Source organism: Mesocricetus auratus, unplaced genomic scaffold (assembly GCF_017639785.1).
Source record: "Mesocricetus auratus isolate SY011 unplaced genomic scaffold, BCM_Maur_2.0 Super-Scaffold_100019, whole genome shotgun sequence".
Lineage (NCBI taxonomy): Eukaryota > Metazoa > Chordata > Mammalia > Rodentia > Cricetidae > Mesocricetus > Mesocricetus auratus.
The window spans coordinates 23268208-23284952 of NW_024429200.1; the positions used below are offsets into that span (position 1 = coordinate 23268208).

General features: G+C 40.6%; 1 long non-coding RNA gene across 1 annotated transcript in view; it reads left to right on the forward strand.

Annotated features, from left to right (window-relative positions):
- Positions 1-369: 369 nt before the first annotated feature.
- Positions 370-16745, forward strand: part of LOC121133061 — a 36287-nt gene continuing 19911 nt past the window's right edge. Inside the window, exons 1-2 of the long non-coding RNA XR_005869808.1 lie at positions 370-425; positions 5500-5625. This is a non-coding gene — a long non-coding RNA (uncharacterized LOC121133061). The remainder of the gene's footprint in view (positions 426-5499; positions 5626-16745) is intronic.

Genomic DNA, 16745 nt, shown 5'->3' on the forward strand with positions numbered 1-16745 from the left:
ACCATGCATGTCCTCATTGTAGAGAGTGAACAGTGACTGTTTTTACAAGAGGAAGTAGGTGAGGGGTGGGCACACAGACCTTTGCTGATTATGTAGTCTGTGTACCGATTGTTTACCTGACATTTACATCATATTAGGTATGAGGTGAATTAAAATATTAACCTTAGCTAGGTTATATGTAAATACCATTCTGCTTTGTAACAAAGAAGTGACATGAGTGCCTTTGGATTTTGGATGACAGGAGAGGTACAGGAATCAGTTCTCCCGTGATATTCAGGACTTTGGCGCTGGAATGCTACCTTTAAGAGGAACATTCTATTTTGATGGAACATTTGGATCACAGTGAGATTGAGGCAGTTTCCTAGAGACAAGGATTGTTATTATGTCTTTAATATGAGGGAACAGCGATGAAAGCACGTGCTAAGGTAGTGATTGCTGGGGTACTGGGTTGGGAGGAAAGTCGGTTAGATGCTTAGGGTGTGGGATGCACAGAACTACATAGAGGCGAGAGAAACTGAGAAGAGAGGCTCTTCCCCCATATCAAACCTCATATTGTAAACTCTAGGTAGATATGATTTTATGTATCAACTACACTTTTAAAATTTGAGAGTGAGATGCTCATTGTTTTATTATTTTCTTTTGTATTTAAGTGATATGTAAGCATGCATGTATTAACACTTTCTCAGTTTGAGGAGGAGCACTTACTTGCACTGACAGAATTCGGGAAGTCTCAGCATTAAGTCAACCAGTGTAGTTACCATCTACTTGGTTATATTCAGACGTATGACTGTCAGTCTATTTTCATGTAGTTCCAGATTGGAGCTGATGCTTCTGGGAGGTGGGAGAGAAGCAACTGTCATATTTTCTGAAGATTCCTGTCACCTATACGTGGCAAGAGACATGTAGTATGATGTCAACGGATTCCAGTTTATCCTTGCTCGGTCCTCATGGTGGCCATGGCGCTGTGAAGTGCCACTGTGCTATGTCAGTTGCTTTGTTGAGAACACACAGAGGCGGTGACCATGATTACTCACTCTCCTTCCCGAGGCTTTGAGGTCCCATCACACATCAGGGAGGGCAAGTTCTCAGAACGCCCGCTGGGTCTTTGTGACTTTTCTTTGCTTCCTCTCCTCCATTTGCAAGGTCCAAACCTTCCATGCTTTTCCCACTGTGGTGTAGGAAATTCAATTACCATAATGACTTTTTTGTTTGCTGACATTTATTTATTTAGTGCGAATTTGTGTGTGTGTGCACATGTGTGAAAGTCAGAAGATGACTTGGGAGAGTTGGTTCTCCCCTTCTAAATGTAAATTGCAGGGACTGAACTCAGATCACCCAGGCTTGGCAGCAAGCTCCTTTATTCACTGAGCCGTTTCCCCAGCCCACATAATACATTCTATCTTCTATATCACTCACTGTGGTTTGCTCCCATGATTGAATGCTTTTTAAAGCTATAACTTAGGTACATAAACTGCTACATTTTACATTCGCAGTGCCTAAAACTTGAAACCATTTAGATTTTGAGTCAGATTCTAGGTCTCTGACAGTGGCTATCAGAAAAATTGTGATCTTAATGTGTTCACAGGGGAGATATTGTCAGGCTAGTTGAGAAATGTTAAGGAAATTCAACATTAAGTTCTTATGTTGTTGAAAAAAAGATTTTATACTGTGTGTTTATATGAACATTTTGATATAATCTAGTGCTCCAGAGCTTTCAAGGCCATAAAGAAAAACTCATAAAAAATCTTTGAAGCTTTAGAGATGGACAGTGGGAAATGACAGAGCAGACTGACGTAGAAGTAATCTTCCTCTGTGGAAACATGGAGTCATTAAATCTGGGTGCTGGCTTCAGAGTCCTGATGATGTCCCCCATGCACAAATTAACACAGAAAGAACAGAAGATGCTGCCCAGATTCTAGGATAAGTAGAAAGGCTACTTAGTAGAATGGCTTGGGCACCACAAAGACCCACATGGGAAAGGTTTGGGTTCCCAGATTGTGATGCTATTGCAGGAGATGGGAACCTTCAGAGACGAAGCCTAGAGGAGACCATAGGTCACTTTGGGTATGCCCTTAAGACAGATGGTAGGGTCCTTGGATCTCTGCTTTTTCTCTTAGTATGTGTGGTGGTTTGAATGAAAATGGCCCCCACAGATTTATAGGGACTGGCATTATTAGGAGGTGTTGTCTTGCTGGAATAAGTGTGCCACTAGGGGTGGGCTTTGAGGTTTTAGATTCTTAAGCCAGGCCCAGTGTCATGCTGCCTGAAGACTGGTATGTAGAACTCTCAGTTCTTTCTCCAGTATCATGTAGGCTTGTATGCTACCATGCTTCCTACCATGAAGATAATGGACTAAACCTCTGAAATGTAAGCCAGCCCCAATTAAATGTTTCCCTTCATAAATGTTGTAAAAGAGAAGGGAAGAAGAGGACGGGGGAGGAGAACATGAGGAATCAGGAAGACTGAGTCAGGGGAAGAATAGAGGAGAGCAAGAAAAGAGATACCTTAATAGAGGGAACCATCGTAGGTTTAAAGAGAAATCTAGCACTAGGGTAATGTCCAGAGATCCACAAGGATGACCCCAACTAAGAATCTAAGCAATCGTGGAGAGCCTATCTTAATTGCCCTTCCACTATAATGAGATTGATGACTACCTTAAATGCCATCCTAGAGCCTTCATCCAGTAGCTGATAGAAGCAGAAGCTAAGCACTGAGCCTAACTCCTGGAATTATGAGCAAAGGGGTCAAGACTGTGATGGAGAAACCCACAGAAACAGCTGACCTGACCAAGTGAGAGCACATGGACCCCAGTAGTAAAGCTGGGGAACCAACACTGGACTGAACGAAGCTCTCTGAATGTGAGTGCCAGTTAGGAGTCCTGGACAGTCTATGGGACCTCTGACAGTGGAAGCAGTATTTATTCCTAATGCACAAATGGAATTTGGGATCCCATTCCTCATGGAGGGATACTCTCTTGGCCAAGATACACGGAGGAGGGACTAGGTCCTTTCCCAAATGATGTGACAGACTTTGATGATCCCTGTGGAAGTCTTTACCCTCCCTGGGGAATGAATGGGGGGTGAGATGGGGGGTCTAAATTAAAAAAAGAGTTGCAATTGTCATGGTGTCTCTTCACAGCCATGAAACCCTAAGATAAGTCTCTGAACTATGTGATAAACTGACCAACTTTGCTCTGCTGCTGAGTCCCCACCATAAAGTGCTATCTCAAAAACAATGAGGACAATGGACCTTGGACTGAAATATCCCAAATTGTGAACCGAAGCAAACATTTCTCTTTATAAGTTCACTTTGCTTAGACATCCATTGCAACAATGGATAGCTAACATACCCAGCTTGTGCTGACCCTGTCCTGGAGAGAGGGTGAAGTTTAAGTTCAAGGCTGGTAACAGAAAAGTCATCCAACTTGTGAGAACTGCAAAGTGAGGGTTGTCCTTGAATACTGTTCTTGCTCTTGTGTTCCTTGGTCCTTGAATACTGTACTTGCTCTTGCGTTCCTTGCAAAGTCTTCAAAGGAGGCCATGGGATCTCTTCCCTCAAGAAGGGATGCTGTGCATCAGCCTTACTACAGTAGTATCTGTCTTGCTTGGTACCATCTCTGGGAATGATTTTTCTTATTGTATCTTCACAGTAATTCCTGTGCAGCCTTCAAAGTCCAAACATAATATTGGAAGGCTTCTTTGACTGGCCCTTTCTCTGGGCAATCTGGCTTCATCTACTTTTCATTGGCATTTCATACCCCTAATTTAGCGTATCTCATACTGTATTACAATTAGCTGTTTTTTGGGGGACAGAATAACCCAGTGCTATATTAATTTTTGTGTGTTCAATAACTTCTACTTTGTGGATCAGAGAATGCTAAGTCAAAGAAAATGAATAAGTTGTCAGTAGGGTTAAAGGCAAATAGATCCTATATCTTTTAATAGTGTTGTGTAGCCAATGTATAGTCTTACTGTGAATACAGGCATACCCAGCTCTGTATTTGCTTGGTTAGGAAGGAACCAGAAATAACACTGTCCATAAGAATTCTTAAAATCCTCCATTTCTAAGTACATATAAAATTTTGAAGTTCACTAACAATTCTGGAAATTAGGTTGTGTATCCTACAGTTACAGAGTTAGAGACCATGTTCTGAGAACAAAGCCAGCATGTGCAGGGTATATTGGTCTGTCCAGCTTCCAACTAGTTCATGTCCTAAGGGAGTCTTGGGTAAATGGCCTTTATGGGCCTCATGACCCCTTGACCTACAGTGGGTAATTAATAACCTTCCCCTTCTCCTGGGAGACAAATGGGATTAACAAACTGTGACAGTGTCTATTATTCTTAAGGAAGTCACACTGAGATTGGTATCTCCTTTCCAAAGGACATGTACACATTACACAAAGGGAGAGACATACAATGTGTGCAGAATTCTTGTGATAAATTCGTCTTTGTTAAGATAACATGAATGCTGATATGGTTTGTTGGATAGGCAAAAAGTAGTTTGTACTTAGTGCCTCATATGGGGTGAGAAACTAAAATTTGTTGAGTCCATTGAACTTGAGGTATGTTACCAAAAACACATTTCATGGGTCTTAAGCAAAAGTGTTGTGCCTGGTGTCACCCTAATCTTCACATACTGCTCCCTTTGGAAGTGTTTATTGATCATTCTCAAGGCCCTTAGCTAAAGGTGGAAAGAACTCTGGCTATCTTGAGACAAAGTTGGCCACAGTTAGGGCTCTTGACTGCTTAGGCAGATAGGATTTTACATCTGCCTGTTTGACTATTAGGATTCTGTAAATTCTTTCACATGACAATTAACACAAATGAAATAAAACCTAAACTAGGAAGGATGTTTAACTTTGGCAAGATTCTAAAACATATAGCAAGGTTTCTATTGCAGAAAGAAAGGACGGCTTAAGCATTGCAGAGGGATGTCATTTATAATTCTACACTGTCTTGTAGCATGAGTCATCTCTCAAATATGTAGGCCAAAGTAATTCTAATAGAGATTCACTCACAGAACTTTGGGGTCTGACTGTAGGTTCAGAGTGGCCCTACATCTCAAGAGAGTTGACATGGAAAACTCACTTATTTAGCCATGATGACAGAAGCAACCTAGAGAGTTTGAATTTAGATTGAGCAGGGGACAGAAAGGTCATGATGAATAAGGATAACTTTGTGTCAGGGTTGGGGAATGAGTGAAATGTGTGAATTAGGAGGTAGGAAGTGAGATGGCTTGGGACTGGACAGATGACTCAGTTGAGAAGACCTTAACACTTTACCAGTTTAAAACAATAACCCACCTAGTCTAATTTGTGCTGAGTGTATACAAATGACTGTGGGGCTGTCCACTGCAGCATAGCTAACCTATCAGGGACCACACCTTTCAAGAAAACTCTCCATCCCTCGGAAGCCATCATCTCTCAGTAGCTCCTCAGATGGAGATGGGGGCTTGTGAGCCCTCCCACCTTTATTAACTGGCTTGATGATTTCGTGCAGGTCTTGTGAAGGCAACAATGCACAGCTGCTGTGAGATCATGAGCACAGTGGTCCTGTCATGTCCAGAACACAAACTTTCACTCCAGTCCTTTCTTCCAGGATGGTCCTTGAGCCTTGGGGGAGAAGGTATGGTATGCTATGGATGTCTCATTCCAAAAACACTTATTTAAACTCTTTGACTAGTTATGGGTTCCTATTCAAACCACAGTTTGCTGCACAAAGATACCTCTCTGAAGAGGTCTGAGAGCTTGGCTAAGCTGTTAGAATTTAGAGAACAGTCTGATGCTGTATATATTTAGCATAGTAATAGCAGCAGGTTCATCATTAGTGCCTGTGAGCGCTCTAGCTATGGGTTCTTAGCCAAATTTACAGCACCATGCATATATTTCTTTCAGTGAAGTGAGCCTTAAATCCAATGAAAAAAGTCTTGATTACCCCCAAACACTCATGCCACTACTGCACACATAGGCATATCATCTTCTGTTTGTCATTATTATAACTCTCAGTGTTCCCAGCTGGCTAAAAATGTTGTGGATTTCCACCCCCCCTCCCCAGCAACCTGCACAGCACCTTCTGGTACTATGGAAATTGGTCTATATGAGGGAAGCTGTATCATTTTGGGGGTCTCTGTAACATAGCTAACCAGCAATTAGAGGGAGGTATCCCATACCTGGCACTGGGATTTTCATTTGGCATCTTATGACTTCTTGGAGGAACATCATCCTCATATAGGATAACTCCAATTTAGCTCTCTATATGAACACACACACACACACACACACACACACACACACACACAAATCATAAACAGTAGGTTTCCACATGGATTTTCTAAACCTCATTGGCAATAGTCATTCTTCCCTAGTCCCTTTTGCTGTACGTTCCAATCTCTCTTCTAAGTACCACCCTACCCATTATTCTCTTATTCTCCTTCATACTACCTATGTTTGACTATCTCCCTTCCCTTAAGATTTTTCTTCCTCCTTCCCACTAATGGCCCCTTTCTAGTTTCCTGGATTCTTGATGTACTCTAACTCAAACACATAAAACTATATATTTGATGCTAAAACACACATATGAGCTAGGATATGTTACTTTTGTCTTTCTGTCTCAGGGTTTCCTCACAGAGTACAATGCTTTCCGTTTTTACTCACTGACCTAAAATGTCATGGTTTTATTTTCTTTACAGCAGAATAAAATTCCATTGTGTATCGGTATCACATCTTCATTATCCATTTATCAGTTGATGGACATTGACGCTCTCTCACTGCCCTGTCTTTTGAGAATAGAGCAGCAATGAACATGGATGAGCATGTGTCTCTGTAGCACAAAATAGTCCTTTGGGTATATGCCCAGGAGTGGTATAGCAGGGTCATATGGTAGATCTATTTCTAGTTTTGGGGGAACTGTTTTACATAGTGGATGCACCAGTTTTTGCTTCTACTAACAGCGCATGAGGGATCCCCATTCTCCACATCCTTACAAATGTTTGTTCTCTTTTATTTTACTACTCTTAGCCACTTGACTAGGGTAAGATAAATTTCAAAGTAGTTTTCATTTGTATTTCCCTGGTAGCTAAAGATAGTGAACAACCTTCAAAATATTTCTTAACCAACTGTATTTCTTCTTCTGAGAAGGAATTCATGCTGTTACTCACTGAGCCATCTCTCCAGCAGGGTATTTTGACTTAGTAAATTACTGTGCTAACTTTGTCTGTGACTCAAGAGAAGCAATTTGAAGAAATAACTTTGGCTCACAATTTCAGAGCTTTTAGCCCATCATGTTGAGGAAGGCAATATTGGAGTCACACAGCTCATGTCATGGAAGTCAGAAAGGCATCTTTCTATGCTTGTGTCCACAGGCTTTCTGATTTCCCCGCCTATTTATCTCAACCTGCTGAGAAACATAGTGTTGTATCTTGCTATCTGGTTATGAGCTATTTAACCTCAGGATCTGCCAATTGTTCATATGTTTACCTTTACACGTCTTATCACACGTCATAAATGCTGTCAAAGATTTGTTAAATTTTACATAACAAATCTGTAGGCACAAGTTTGTAGTTTTATGTAGAAAACCCTTCTTTCATATATATAGCAAAGCATGTGTATGGGCCCTTCTTCTTAACAAGCGTTCAATCCCTGAAAGATGAAACTCCTGAATGAAAGAGCTTCATTCATAGGAGATAAAGCTATCTCCTAAGCTGTCATAGTGACCATCATCTTTTTTCTGTTCGTCTCTCTTCTTTGGGAAGAGAGTTCCCACTGTTTTTAGGTTTTGATGACCAAAAAAAGTTTTTTTTTAAAAAGTTAAGTCACTAAAGGTAAAATTTTCCTTTCAAAAAGTACCCCTCTACCCATTGCAGTCAATCAACATAGTCTACACAGTTAAGACTTTTAGCTTGGAAATGGTCTTGATGAGTGACTGATTTTAAAAGCTTGCTAGTGTTTTGAACATGCCAATCCATAAGAAAGGATGAATCAGGTAGAAGGGAATCACAGCCTCCCACTCTACTAACTAGCCGAGTCAGAATAAGTGTGCTCGCAGAAATGTTCAGTGTTTATTCTGTTCCTGTGATGTGAAAACCCAGTACCTCCGAAGGAACTTTAAGGCATTGCCCTTTTTGAGGGTCATGAAAAAATTCTACTGAAGGAGGTTTTGTAAAAGGTTTCCCATGAGACTGTTAAGTTCCCATTCCATCAATTCATGCTGGATGTCCTGGACTAGACACTTGTTCATTTCTATTACTTTTTCTATCATGTTTGAGGTCAAACTGAGGCATACAGTTTCGTCTTTTAGACATAGACCAGATTGCTAGAAATAAGCCCAATATTTATACATTCACTTAGTGTCAGAAATAGGGTTATAAGCCCCATAAGGGCCCATGGTTATAATAACTGTGTATTTAAGAAATCCTTTAAACACATCACATACATACAAATGTTGGGATTTTAAATATTGCCAAGAAATGTCATACCAAAGACAGTGAATGAATACTCATGTATTTCACTATCATTTTTATTATTTATTCAACACAAATCCCTAAAGTTCAGAAAAGATAATGCATATTCATATATGGTTTATTATTTCATTCAAATGAATCAGATATCCTCTATCCCTTTCTGACACGTGAACTGAATAACTCATATTTAGCAGTTGCCTTTTAAAATTTAATCTGGAGACACATTGCAAGCTTAGTGCTGAAAATCTCCTTGATGAAAATCTTTCCAATTTTATTATCATCCTTTGATTTATACACAGATTACATGTTGGTTTCTCTTAAGCTGAAGTTGCATTTCAAAATAAAGGTTTCCTTTTTATCTTTGTTTTAGTGGCATGGTTTGCTTGTATTGGACATACAGTAATACTAGCTTAGGGGTAACTATGAAGGCGATTACCAGCTGGCCATTGAGTCTCAGTGCTGCTTGCTTGATATTCTTACATGGCAGAAACCAAGTCAGCTCATATTGCTTCATTGTAATGTTCATCTGGCTCCCTGCCATGTAAATGGATGCATTAATATACAGTTCTCAAGTGTGTTGTGAAGTTTATTTAATTAATGCTTATAAAGAGCTTCTTGAGATTGCAAAGATGAGTTAAAATTGTAAAAAGCAACCATGGAAGGCACTCTAGAAATTGTTGTTTAGGAGGGATAAGGTACCCTATTAGCTATGTCAGAGTCAATGACTTCTGCTTTCCTTAATTTATGGAGGTATTTTATGGCCGGTGAATAAAGATGACTTAAAGGTGCATCATCTCTTTTCATAGTGCAGAAGTCTTTATGAAATTGTGGTCAGAGTGGTTTACATAAAGCATTTGTCTGCTGTTCATCCAGGCAGAACATTCAAATTACAGATCTCATAAAAAGTAAAATATTAGTTGGAAGATTAATTCTTGCTCCTGACTGAGTACAGTGTGTGGCAGGCACACTATCCATCTATCCACTTTTCTCCTATAGCAATAGAATGCCTTTTTTTCTGAGTATATGGCCGTTCTGAATGAAATTCTGCCTTGCTTGTGCTTCTGTTGCTAGGTGAGGTTCTACAGTAATTAAGTTCTGGCTAATAGGACGTGAACACAATTAATTTGTGGAGCATATATGTCATGCCTTTGAAGGGAAGGTGTATACCACTTCTTTCTTTCTGCTTGAAATGTAGATGTAACAAGCTGTATGGGTGAGTGATGAAAACCTTAAAGATGAAGGAGAAACAAGACAAGAGTCCTATAGCTCACAGCAATGAGCTATCATGCTAGCCTTACATGGTCCCACTATGAGTGCATTTAAAATACCGTTATTTTGAGCCTTGGTTATTAACAGTTCTCTCTATATTAACTTACACCGGTTTCTACAGGAAAAAGGCAGTGTTATGATATCTGCCTCTTAAAAAATTAGCTGCTCCTAGACCAGGGATCCTTTGGAAACCCACTGTAACTCATTTGCTAGGCACATTAAAACTTTTTAATCTGAGAGCGTGATTAATCTCCCTAAAATGGATGCAGAAGTTTTCTTTAGTTGCTCCTTTAAAGAGCTGATAGACCTCTGATAGAACCAACTTTTTCCTCTGAAAACCTTCAAAATATTAAAATATTGAAACTGAAAATAACTATTTAAATTAAAATGGTCAAATTCTAGTATATTAGATATAATCACAACCGACCCTCATTTCACACCCTGCATTAGCTCATTCTTATGCTGTTTATACTGTTTAATGGTAGTATCTCATTTCTATAAATGGTAGAATTCAACAGAGCTAACTGTATTTTGATTCAGATCTTAGAGCTGATCTCTGTTCTGCATTCTTTAAGCATACTCTGATATTTCAGAGTTCAGAAAGGTGCTAATACTGTAATACAGGTTTGATTGTTAGTTGATTCTGAAATATTTTTCTTATATGTTAGTGGGGGAATATATGCTCTATAAATTTGCTCAAATATCTGGACTTATGGATTGCCAAATAAAACTAGGACTACTACAAATATGGTTTGGATATTATATTAGCTAAGGAAATATGAAACATTCATGATGATGTTTATATTAATTATATTTTTAAGACAGTATCTCAGGTAACCCAGACTGGTCTCATACTCACTATCCATCTGATAATGACCTTGACCTGCTGAACCTCCTGCATCCCTCATTATGAGTGCTACAATTACAGGCATGTACTACCAAGCTCAGTTTGCGAAGTACTGGGGATCAAATCCAGGGCTTCCTGCATGCTAGGCAAGCACTCTGTCAGCTGAACTACATTCCCAGTCATTGTTACAATTTTCGGTTGTGAGAAACTCATCTTGTTTTTACACTGCCATTGACATAATTAATTTCTTCTATCAAAAACAACTGTTTTTGTTATCTATTGCTGAGATGCAAACTATCTCAGCTGTTAATGGTTTACAGCTATAACAATTATTTATGTTGCTCACAAGTCTGAAGTTTGATCATTGTTCATAGAGAGCAAGTCGTTGGACATAAGCTTTGCTTCCTAAGGTGACTAGAACAATACAGCCAAGGTCAGAGACTCTACTTCTGAAGCAGCTCTTAACAATGAGTGATATTTGGTGCCAGCTCTGCTCTGAGATGGAAGAAAATGCTGTAACTGGGGCTTTGGTCACTCTCCACTATGCTTTGATTCTAGAATGTACCCCATAAGCACATGTCTTGAACTCAACTGGCAAAGCTGCCTTGGGAAATTTTTTTAAAACTCTAGAAGACAGGCTCTGATGGGAGGAAGTAGAACCCCAAGTGTTCCCTTCTGTCAGCAGCCTACGCTGCAGTGAAACTCTCAAGTCAAGAGCCCAAATAAATTCTTTCTCCTGAAAATTGTTCTTTTTTTTTTACACCCCAGCTGAGCAAAGGAATCTAACAGTTGTCTTATTTATCCCCCCTACATACTAGCTGAACTTCTTTCCAACATGGTAGGTAATTTCCAAAAGTGTGCCTTAGAAAGAACACACACACACAAAAAGCTGCCAGTTTCTTGACCTGGCTCTGAGAACTGGCATAGCATCATGTCGAGAAGATTCTATTAGTCAAGCAGTCACAAAACTTATTAAGACAAAAGAAAAAAAGAGCATGAAATTCACCTCTGGGTTGGATTAGTATAAATCATTTGAAGCTATCTTCACTTCAGCACTAAACACATTCCAACTAGTATTTTTTGGTTTTGTTATTATTGTGCATGAGATACATATGAGTGTACATGTTTATGTGTGGGTGCATATTCATACATGCACATTTGGAAGCTAAAGTCTGTGTTGGGTATTTTTCCCTAGTACTCATAACCTTGTGTTTTGTATCACTGAAACTCACTGAATTGTCTAGACGGGGCAGTCAGCAAGCTCCAAGGATCCATTGATGTCCATCCACCTCATCCAATACCAAGGTCCCATGATGCATTTCACCGCACCTGGCTGTTAGATGGGTGCTGAGGATCTGAATTCAGGTCCTCATGCTTGTAAGCTGGCATATTAATCAACAAAGCCATCTCTCCAGCCTCTTCGGCAAATAGTAAAACACAGCCATGGGGAAAAACATAGTTTAGGAAATAAGCTAAAAAAGTTACTTTTTGTAAGAAAAAGTGATACATTACTGTTTTCTTTCCAAAGGAGGTAATGAGTTGAGTTACTGATGGTTTAGCCACGAGTCTTCACCCTTATGAGGAGCACTTGTAATCTCAGCCTTTGGAAGTAAGGCAGGACGATAAAACATTCAAGGTCATCCTTGACTACACTGTGAGTTCAAAGCTAGATTGCAGAAGGCCTTGTCTCAAACAACAACAACAACAATAATGAAAGACAATGTCAAATGTCAGGAATCCTGTATCTTAGTAGTTTGAAGATTTTGGGTTCACTGTACGGTGTAGTAGAATTTGTATTGACAGTACATGACAGACATTGATGGTTCTCTATTCAGTATTCATTCTGCTTCTTCTTTCTTGCTCACAGATGTCTGAATTTATTCCTATCAGCGATATACCCATGTAAAAATGCTGCAAGTCCCTTGCTTCCTTTGTCCAGTGTAACAGTTCTGGCCAGCTCATTATTTTTTTAACTTTCTTTTTATTTATTCTTTGTGCCTTTTACATCATGCATCTCCATCCTGTTCATTTTCTTGTCCCTTTGTATCTGCCCTCTGCCCTTGCAACCTCCCCATCAAAATAAAATAATAAAATTTAAGAGAAAAAAATCAATCTCATCATGGAATCTGTAGTATGCTACAGTGAGTCACTCAGTAAACCCTTTTAACCATCTATCTTTACTTTTAAGTGCTCATTGCAAAGAATCGTTGGTCTGGCTCCAGGCCTCTGGTTTCTGCTACAACATTGATGTTGAGCCCTCAGCAGAACTCCTCTGTTGTTGCCCTGTGTTGTGGAGATACTGCCTCTTCCGGTCTGCAGGACTGACCCCGTCATGTGCTCCAGCAGATCGTAGATGGGTGGATGTTGAGGTTAGCCAACTAATAGCCCTGGGCCTGGGCCTGGGTAGTTGCTGCATTGTTTTTTATTTATTTATTTATTTATTTTTAAGTTTAAATTTAGATTAGAAACAAGGTTGCTTCACAAGTCAGTTCCAGGTCCCTCTCCCTTTCCCTCCCTCCTCCCATGCCCTCCCCCCAACCCCCCCATTATCCCCTCTCCCCCCCCCGGGAGAGTGAGGCCCTCCATGGGGGTGTCCATAGTCTGTCATTTCATCCAGGGCAGGGCCTAGAACCTCCCTCAAGAGTTCAGGGTGAGAGTGTATCTCTCATTGTTGGATGGGATGAATACTGATCTAGTGCCCAAGGCTCAATAGATTACCTAGGCCTCCTCACTGACACCCACATTCAGGGGGTCTTGATCAGTCCCATGCTGATGACCAAAGGGATTAAGACTGAGCTAGTTGCTGCATTGTTAAGCTAACCAGTTCATCCTTGTCCTCAGCACCAGGGTGAGCTCTGCTGTATTACCCTGGATAGTTCACCCATTGCTGGGGTGGATGAGGATGGGCAAGGGGTAATGCCAGTTCTCCTGTTTCCATCCTCATAGGCTTGGCTCTACTGTATTGCCTAAGCAAGTGCAGTGGCCACTTTCCTAAGTGCTCCAGCTGGTGAGTGGGGAGGATCAGCTCCCTTGTTCGTCAACAGTGGTGAGAAATAAGGGGGGCACCTCTCCCCCACCTGTGCCACTGCGAGACAGACTAGAAGTGGGGCAGCTTTCCCATGCTCACAGCTTTGAGGCTGGCTCACCCACACCTGTGTTGCTCAGGCAAGGTACAGGGCCCCTTCCCCTGAGTGCTGCATCTGATAAGGGACAGGGAGGGGCAGCTCTCCTGCTCATATGATGGTCAATGCATTATTAACAGGACTCATCAGATCTGTAATTTCAGGAAGGTGCTTTCAGAGGGCATGCTACACAGACTGTGGTGTGTCCGTGGTGTAGCAGATTTTGTCAGAAGAGGGGAAAAGGATGGAAGCTTCAGGTCAAAGTGGAGAAGCAGAAGGCTATCTTCTTGATCATGTGGTGTCACCACGGCAGCCTTATACCACCCACCCTAGACTTCCCTAAAACAACCTGATGCAACTAATCCTGCATGTAGTAAAGTCATAGAAGTTGGGATTTTGTTCCATAAAGTCTAATTAAGTTCTTAACTGAATTAGAACAGTAGAAAAGTCAGCAATAGTTATAATCACTAGAGATTAAGAATGTGTCATAGCATTCAAAAAACGTCAGCAGGTTTCCTCTCTGCTCATAGTATTCCTAAAAATTAGAGCTGGCACCAATCTGACTGCCCCTTTTCTTATATTTATCAGGCCAAGTTTTGGCACACTCAAATGTTCTTGGTGGCAGCAAAACAAAACAAAAAACAAAAGCAAAACAACCCCCCAAACTTCTTATTTTTACTTGAAGTATATTGAACTCTTTCCTATCATGTCAACACAATCTACTCCGTTCAATATTCCAGTTAATACACAATTGGTTACTGGGAAAACAAAAGTAGGATAGTTCATCGATGAAGTATTTGTAGTAAATTATGTAACTATGGTTGTGACGTTAATTTGAGCTGAGCTTGGAGAAGATTTTATATTACATAATTTAAATGACCCAAAGGACTATACCAAAAGAGTAGAGTCAACCCAACATATGGGTATATACTCTAAGTAGGTGGTATAGGGTTGGCTATTTTATTAGAGCCCACATAACAATGGCTTGCATATGATAGGGAGTTTGTTTTTCTCTTTTGTGAAAGACAGAGTCGGGGAATGGCCAGGGTTGATGTGAGATGGTTGGTTACAGCTAGTCAGCTGTGTTTGCTAAGAAATACAGGATCCCTCTGTGTCATTGCTAGGTCATTACATGGGCTGCAGTATTGTCTTTAACCCCATGGCCAAAGTTAGCTTACTTTCATTTTGACATCAGAAGTGTGAAAATTATCAAAGGATAATAATCTCTTATAAGGGTGTGGTCCAGAAGTTGTTCATATCCTTTTGGCTCAGATCTCACCAGTCATGTTACTAAGCCACACAAACTAAATAGGCAGTTATAAACTGGCTCTGGATGGGATCAAGTGTGCCGAGCTGTTGCTAAGGGGTCTGTATTATTCAAAAGAAGAAGAAACTTGACAGTGGCTGACACATGGCCACCTCTTTTATGAATTATCTTGTCTACCTTCAGAGGATGAATCATCCTTCATGCTGGTGATACTAGGATTCTTAGAGTTTTAGATGGGACATTTGTTTCTGTGGCACTGAACATATGGGTCAGTGCTCAGTAACAGTCCCTGTAGCTTGGCAATTCTTTTGGACACCAGGTGGACACAATTGCCTGACCTCCTTTTGTTGTCTTCTGGTTCCATGTTCTGTTAGCCTCTCCTGCTTATTTTAACATATATGTGTACATGTTAGTGTGTTGAATACCCTTTCCTTCTGTGTGTGTGTGTGCGCGTGCGCGCGTGCGTGCGTGCTGAAAGACAACCATATCTCTCATCCTCAGTAACTCATTCCTTTGAGATAAGCTCCCTCCGTGACCTGGGGGCAACTAATTATGCTAGTCTGGCTGGCCAGTCAGTCCTCAAGATCCAGCTTGTCCCTGTCTCCCCAGAGCTAGGATTCTAATCATTTACATCATGCCTGGAAGTTTCACAAGGATTCTAGGGATTGAAGCCTGATCCTTCTGCTTGCAAGACAAGTGCTTTACCAGCTGAGGCATTCTTGAATCCCCATCATCCCATCTTATTGCCATCTTGACTGATAGTCCTTAGTTTTTGATATGCATATTGAATTACCCAAAGCAACTACAAGATTAAACTGTACAGAAGATCAAGGTTGGTAGGAGGCGACAAGGGACCCCTTCTTACTGGCTTTAGTTCCCTAGGATCTCTAATCTCATGTCAGCTCTTCACCTCACAATCAAGTTACCCCTTTGTCTTCCAGCTAGTTTTCCCTCTATTCAGCCAAACCACTCTCTTGTTTGTAAGCTTTTGCAGCTCCACCAGAGCTGTAGAGGGTTCAGCTTCTATCCTAAGTTGTTTACCTCCTAGAAGGGACTCCATTGCCAACTGATGACATAATGTATGTCCTCACCTCATTAGAATATGAAATCGACTCTTGCATTTGTTGTAAAAATGTTGTTAAGGACACTGCCCATTACATCACTCAGTTTCCTCTCTAGAAAGCTTCACATCAGAGAGTTCTTTTAGATTTAGGTGCCAGGAAAAACCATGCTTCTCCTGCAGCAAGTTTCCTCCTTTCTGATAACGAGAGCTTTACCGTGTCTCATGCTTTCTGAACCATGTAACTCAAAGCCACTTTTGCAGCTCTGTCATTTCAATTATGGTAAACACACCGTTACCGTATTTAGTATTTTCCCCATTTGAGTTTGGTCTTTTTTAATGTCCATCATATTGACTTGGATTTTTGTTACAAGCTATTTAAAATCTTTCTGTTAAAAAGAGGAAAGGTAGCATGATGCATGCAACCTCCCAGGCAATGATGCATGCCTGTATTCCCAGCCACTCAGGAGGATGATTGTGTGAGCCCAGGCATTCAAGGCCAGCCTATCTGAAAAAGAAAGAAAAAAGAAAGAAAGAAAGAAAAGAACCCAGGCAAAATACATCGATATCCTGTATTTCAGAGCCCCACCATATGCTTAGATAAGGCAAAAGACATGGTAGGCTGACTGCCCACTCTAAATAATCCAACTTTCTGAGGGGAAGAATAATGCAGAAAACTGGCATTTAAAATTTTATTTCTTAATTGTTTTCTGATTCTAGGT